The sequence below is a fragment of the Oncorhynchus kisutch genome, linkage group LG21 (assembly GCF_002021735.2).
Source record: "Oncorhynchus kisutch isolate 150728-3 linkage group LG21, Okis_V2, whole genome shotgun sequence".
Taxonomy (NCBI): domain Eukaryota; kingdom Metazoa; phylum Chordata; class Actinopteri; order Salmoniformes; family Salmonidae; genus Oncorhynchus; species Oncorhynchus kisutch.
Genome location: NC_034194.2, coordinates 31,753,103 through 31,760,493, shown reverse-complemented (window position 1 = coordinate 31,760,493; position 7,391 = coordinate 31,753,103). Strand labels below are relative to the sequence as shown.

At 40.0% G+C, this 7,391-nt stretch overlaps 1 long non-coding RNA gene across 1 annotated transcript; it reads right to left on the bottom strand.

Moving 5' to 3' along the window:
* Positions 1-850: 850 nt before the first annotated feature.
* LOC116356185 (uncharacterized) lies at positions 851-2,308 on the bottom strand. The gene is made up of 3 exons (XR_004204658.1): positions 2,259-2,308; positions 1,488-1,616; positions 851-1,162 (listed from the first exon to the last, which is right to left on the bottom strand). It is a non-coding gene; the product is annotated as an uncharacterized LOC116356185 (long non-coding RNA).
* Between the last annotated feature and the right edge of the window lie 5,083 nt (positions 2,309-7,391).

Here is a 7,391-nt window from a genome sequence, read left to right as displayed (position 1 = left end):
CAAATTTAGTGACTGTCATTGACTAACATAACAAGAGAAAAACTGCTGATGCACAACAAAAATGTCAAAACTTTCACCTTGTGTATTCTACTATTCTAACTCTCAACAGTATGTTGAGACACTGGGTTTACTTTTTAAATTGGTTTCGGGGGGCCCCTAGTGGCCAGGAACGCTCCACCAGGCCAACATGAAATTCAGCAGCAGGTAAAGGTGAAAAAACTAAAAACTGTGTAGGCTACTGTATTGTGGAAGTGTATAGTAAAAAAAACACCTCTGTACTGACAAAGAGTTAGACATAATACATTTTTTATCATTTATTTTAAAACTGTTTCATAAATTAATTTAAACGTTAGAAAAGCATTGTGTTCATAAAAACCAATAGGTTAGGAAAAAAAATATGGATAAACAAAATCTGAATGTCTCTTTGCTGACTTCCTTCATTGCTTCAGTGATGTCATGACCCCTACTGCATGCAACAACAAATATGTTAAATAGATTTTTATTTATGTATTTATTTTACCTTTATTTAACCAGGTAGGCAAGTTGAGAACAAGTTCTCATTTACAATTTGCGATCTGGCCAAGATAAAGCAAAGCAGTTCGACACATACAACGACACAGAGTTACACATGGAGTAAAACAAACATACAGTCAATAATACAGTATAAACAAGTCTATATACAATGTGAGCAAATGAGGTGAGATAAGGGAGGTAAAGGCAAAAAAGGCCATGGTGGCAAAGTAAATACAATATAGCAAGTAAAACACTGGAATGGTAGTTTTGCAATGGAAGAATGTGCAAAGTAGAAATAAAAATAATGGGGTGCAAAGGAGCAAAATAAATAAATAAATTAAATACAGTTGGGAAAGAGGTAGTTGTTTGGGCTAAATTATAGGTGGGCTATGTACAGGTGCAGTAATCTGTGAGCTGCTCTGACAGTTACTGATACTAAAGATACTAAAAGTTGAAAATACAACTATAAATACATCTTCCAACACACTTTACTCTATCATACATGAACATCAGCTTTAAAAAACATGTATAATGCCCTCTAATCAATAAAACCACAGACAGTTTGAAAGTCTTAGTCCAGCACAGGGAGAAGAGTGAGGAACAGGGGGTCATTCCTCCAGGACATGAATCTCAATACTAGAGGCTTCTTCTATACAGAGAACAAAACAACACATCAGACAACATGTCTCACCATTCATTCTATAGCAGACCATAAAGATGAACTAGTTAATAGGGGATTAGATGGACAAGATGACTACGTCAAAGGACTATTCATGACCTGATTCCATTTCAGTTCACACATCTGAAGATCAGAATATGTGAATGTAATGTGTTGTTTGCTCCATGTGTTCTATGGATTGATGGAACCATTCATAATGTTTAGGTCTATACAGTCCTTTCAGATCTGTGAACTCTGATGTTGTGGGAGGAGTTAGGAACCTAAATGGAACTGGACCAATGCCTGTTACTCTCACCTGCTTGTGGGGGCAGAGCCTTGGGTGGGCGGATCCTCCTTGTGTAAATAGTGACTATGGCAGCCATGATGGTCAGTGTCACAAAGAGCAAGATGTGACTGATGGGCAACTTAACAGCATTACTGGTACCTGGACAATGAGACAGACAGGGATTAAACACAGTCAATCATTTAGATTGATTTAAATGAAAGTAAAGTTTGTATCACACACCGGTCAATAGAGAATGCTGAGGAACAATATCCATCAGCCAAACACCTCTACAACTTCACCTCCGTCTGAACACCAACGATCTAGCTGAGTGTTTTAATTCATGCCTAATAGATTACTTTGATTGTTCAGACCATCCACTAAATACCTTTAGAGTTATATAACATCTTAAACATGGAGTACTGGTATTAGGCATCACAGACAAGCATAAATGTCCACAGGATGTGAGTGTGAACTGCACCACAGCAAAGTAAAAAACCTGAACTTGTAAGTTAGTTTAGCAGTAGGTAGGTAGTCTAGGAAGGTAGCCTAGCAGTTAACTTCTCTAGGGTAGGGGGCAGCATTGGGAATTTTGGATGAAAAGAGTGCCCAAATTAAACTGCCTGCTACTCTGCCATAAAAGCTAGAATATGCATATAATTAGTAGATTTGGATAGAAAACACTCTGAAGTTTCTAAAAAACTGTTTGAATGATGTCTGTGAGTATAACAGAACTCATATGGCAGGCAAAAACCTGAGAAAAAATCCAACCAGGAAGTGGGAAATCTGAGGTTCGACTCTTACCCTATCGAATACACAGTGTCTATGGGGTCATCTTGCACTTCCAAATGCTTCCACTAGATGTCAACAGTCTTTAGAACCTTGTTTGATGCTTCTACTGTGATGTGGGGGTGAATGAGAGGGGATTGAGTCAGAGGTCTGCCAGCAGCCACAAGCTCAGTCTCGCGCGTTCACGTGAGAGCGACCTGCATTCCATTGCATTTGGAACATTATTGAAGATTTATGTTAAAAACATCCTAAAGATTGATTCTATACATCTATTTTCTATTCTCAGTCTCAAGCCGTTAAAGGTACCAACCCTGACCCAACATTTAAGAAACGTTGCTAACCTCTACATATCAAGATGGCACATGGAAGGTGTACTACAGTATATCTGCACACATCATACTGATGGAGTTTTTAAAAAACCTGGGACTGTGGTGCTGACATCACCTTCTTCAGTGCCCTTGTCTTTAATATCTAGATCAGTAGAAGAACATCCTCTTTTATATAACTCTTCATCAGACAAATACAGTAGAGAGCTGTATGCTTGTTCACCAATCAGTGATATCAGGAGAAAGTATCAGGTTTGATATTCAACTTTAATACCATTACAGATTTTATTCAGATTATAGGAGCATAACAGGAACACATACCTGAGAATGTGGAGGTGAAGTCATTGGAGGTCTTCACTTATCCCCTTTCAGTCAGCTGACACGTCTTTTGTTGAACACAGTGCTGAACTTGTTTTTTGGCCTTAATAACAACCTACCTTAAAACCTTCAGGTACTTCATCAAACATGGATACTAACTCATTGTTGTATATTATCATCCATTGTAGGGGGAAAGTTCCTGGAGAGACAGCATGTTATCAGTAGCACCTTCTTTTGAACATGCTAGTTGCTGAGACTCAAGTTGCCAGTAGAAATAAGCATACACATTAAACAAAAGATTCCAGCTATCAACCATTGAGCTATCTGAGGTCCCGAAGCTCCAAAGAGGCCCTTCAGCCAACCAGTAAACACCCACTCTGATTCCCGGGAATAAGACTTTGTAACAGTGGCAATGTAGTTAGCAAGACCAGTCACATTTGATGAGACATCTGGGACAAAAGTGCAGCATTCGTCGCCAATGAGTGCACAAATACCCCCTTGACCAGCCAATAAGTAGTCAAGTGCCTCCCTGTTTTGCAGGGCCACCTCGGTGAGTGCTTTTACTTCCTCATTCAGAGAAAACAAGGCATCTCTAGTAGCATTTCCCATTTTTCTCAGGGGGTGGGGAGTAGCCAATGACAGTATTGGGGGACAGTGTAATTGTTAAGTTTACCCCAAAGGAAACCCCTACATATGGAGACCCTTACCTACTCCCACATGACCCCACCCACATACCCACCAAGAAGTCTTATATGAGGTGACATTTGCCACCATTTCAGCTAGAGAAAGGAACAGATTCCCTCCCTCATCTTGACCTTATACTTCTCTTTTCCGTCGACTCACTTCTCGTTCTGGACCACTACTCCGGGTCTGTGGTGGTCCCTTCGGCTCGGGACTTTCATCTTCACCTGAACAGTCACCCAGTGGAGGGAAACAAACTGTTCCAATCAACACAACGGTGCAGATCCAGACAGCAAGGCCACACAACCTAAGGGATTGGACTCCCGCCATCCTCCCCAGGGGCAGGAACTCATCTGCAGAGGAGATGTGTCGCGCTGCATGAGGCAAATGGTGGTCACACATTCTAGCTAACATCTGCTTTATCCAAAATACTGCCTGCAATCCAAGTCACTGGGAGGCTGAGGTTGGTGGATCGAGTGAGCTGAGGAGCTCTGGGCTGTAACGCGTTGTTGAACAGGTGTCCTCACTAAGATCGATATGGTGCTCCTGGGGGAGTCTGGTACCACCAGGTCGGCTATAGAGGGGTTGCACTAGCCCAGGTTGGAAACTAAGCAGGTCAAAGGCCACATGCTGTCCAGCAGTGGGATAGTGCCTGCGAGTACATGTTAAAAATATCTACTTCATGGTGGCAACTGCCTCTGCGATACAATAACTTGAAGCAGACAAACAATATTTAGCAGGTACTTTTCTGAAAATGTAGAATTACACTAAACGCCTACTGACGAAGGGAGTGAATAACACATTCATATCAACGCAGCAGACATCTATTTTGTTGGGATGTGTATTTTACTATGTAACATAAAATGTAGTGTAACAATAAAACTATTGTTTTCAAGGCACAGGAATAATGACACAGAGAAAGATCTTAATCTGAGTCAGTCGTTTATTGATTTTCAAATGTTCTACAAGTCAACCTTGATGAACCAAAGCATGAGATACACTGACTGGGCTCAGCGTTGTTAGTTTGTTACAAAAATATAGTGTCTCCATCTTTTGAATCTTCCTTTTCCAAGCTCATCTTTGTAACAGCAAAACCCACAAGTTAAGAGAAAGACAAAAAAATATATATTCTGGTCAAAGTCAAACATTGAGGACATCACAACTAACAGATCGAAAAATATAGCTTTTATATATTTACATTTTCATTCCCCCTTTCAAAATGATCTAACAGATTATCATCACACAAAATCACATACTTTGTTCGCATCTTCCCATTCCAAAGTCCAAATCATTTTCATATGCCAGTTTTTAACTTTAGCCTCGTGTCCAGGACTGGAGGAGTATGAGAACATTAAAATGATCACAACAAAGCCCAATAAAACGTTATGGTGACAAACACAATGTGATACAGTATATAAAAAATATTAAAATGAACAATTAGCAATGGCAAAAACTGATTGGCATACTGAATGTCACTCAGCAACATATTATTTTATTATTTGTGGGATTCTGTGTTTTACCATTATATATATATATATATATATGATTAAATATTATTTGATGTTGGCTGTGTGAAGTATCTGCATTTGTGCACTTGAGCATCATCATGAGATTAAACAACGGCTTGCTACATCTACTTGCCTGTGTGTGTGTGTGTGACAAGAACTGAGTAACATGATGTGACCTGCATGTTGCAAAATGCTTTGCAGATGCTTTGTCCTTGTGTTTGTATGTGACAATATTGAGCACATGGTGTGACTTGCTGTATCTTACAAAGTTGTGGTCAATTAGGTATAGGGAAGGGTGGTCATCACGAGGTTTAACTGAGATGGAAAAATACTGAACAGCACAATAGCAGGAACTGAGCAACTGTTATAACTAGGCTGCGATACCAGAACAGTAAGAATCTATACATCGACGGAGGGAGGACTCCAAGAAGCGCCAAGAGGCGGGGACCCGCCTGAGCGCCTGCGATAGGCTGAGCAAGTCTAAACCATGCTCAGCCTCTACTGTGATTGTTCCAACCCGTCTGTTGGTCTAATGTCTATCACAGTATAAGAACAACCGTTTACGTACATCCTGTCAGTTCCCCGTTCTGCCCTGCGTGGTATTACAGTGAGCCCATATATACACCAAAGTTGCATTTGCCATTTATTGCTTAGCTAATAAAAAAATACATAGTATACAAATCGGTGACTCATTGTTATATTTATCCTGATACCAGATTCAAATTTACGCAACTCTAACAATTACCCCACAACCACAATCCCAATTCACCAATTCAGCAGACTGCAGGACACCAGTATTTCAAGGGTTGTGCTATCCAAGCAGCAAACTACCTCGAACCAACCAAAATATTTAGAAGAGAAGCTGATTGTTACAGGTCTCTGGTACATGTTTCTTCTCCTCCTGGTATATGTCAGAGACCATTTTGTGGGGGTAACATCTTGTTACATTCAACAATTCAGTCCATGTGGATATGTTAGAGACTGTCACTGTTTTAGAGAACACCATTATGATGTCATAGCTCTTTTAAAGAACATTACTGTGGTGTCATCGTAGATTTTCCTGAATCCTTTGTTTCAGAAGGTTATGACAATGATAGTTATTTACTGCAGCAACACACTAGAGACAATACAGTGTGTGTGTGCGCGTGTTCTTCCCTCCCCTCCACAGTGAAGGAATAAGAGAGAACAGAGTCATTAATAACACATGAATACTGTGTCAAAGCTACCATACTGTAGGTCCACTGATGTGTGTGTATACTATATTAATACCCTCATACAGGAACAGCATGCAAAATGTCCCCATCATACATATCGCAGAGAGATCTGCCAATCTCTGCTAATACAACTAAGTATCTCACAAACCAGTAAAAACATACAGTACCAGTCAAAAGTTTGGACACACCTACTCATTCCAGAGTTTTTCTTTATTTTTTACTATTTTCTACATTGTAGAATAATAGTGAAGACATCAAAACTATGAAATAACATATATGGAATCATGTAATAACCAAAAAAAGGTGTTAAACAAATCAAAATGCATCTTATTGTAGAGATTCTTAACTGGAGCCAACCTGACAGCTTTGCATTCTCTCAACCAGCATCATGAGGGAGTCACCTGGAATGCATTTAGATTAACAGGTGTCTGCTTAAAAGTTCATTTGTGGAATTTCTTTCCATCTTAATGCATTTAAGCGAATCAGCTGTGTTGTGACAAAGTAGGGGCGGTATACAGAATATAGCCCTATTTGGTAAAAGACCAAGTCCATATTAATGGCAAGAACAGCTCAAATAAGCAAAGTGAAACGACAGTCCATTATCACTTTACAACATGAAGGTCAGTCAATCTGGAAAATTTCAAGAACTTTAAATTTCTTCAAATGCAGTCGCAAAAACCATCAAGCTCTATGATGAAACTGGCTCTCATGAGGACCACAGCAGAGTTACCTCTGCTGCAGAGGATAAGTTCATTAGAGTTTACCAGCCTCAGAATTTGCAGCCCAAATAAATGCTTCACAGAGTTCAAGTAACAGACATATCTCAACATCAACTGTTCAGAGGAGACTGCGTGAATCAGGCCTTCATGGTCGAATTGCTGCAAGGAAACCACTACTAAATGATACCAATAATAAGAAGAGACTTGCTTGGGCAATGAAACACAAGCAATGGACATTAGACCAGTGGAAATCTGTCCTCTAGTCGGGTGAGTCAAATTTGAGATTTTTGGTTCCAACCGCTGTGTCTTTGTGAGACGCAGAGTAGGTGAACGGATGATCTCTGCATGTGTGGCACCCACCATGAAGCATGGAGGAGGTGGT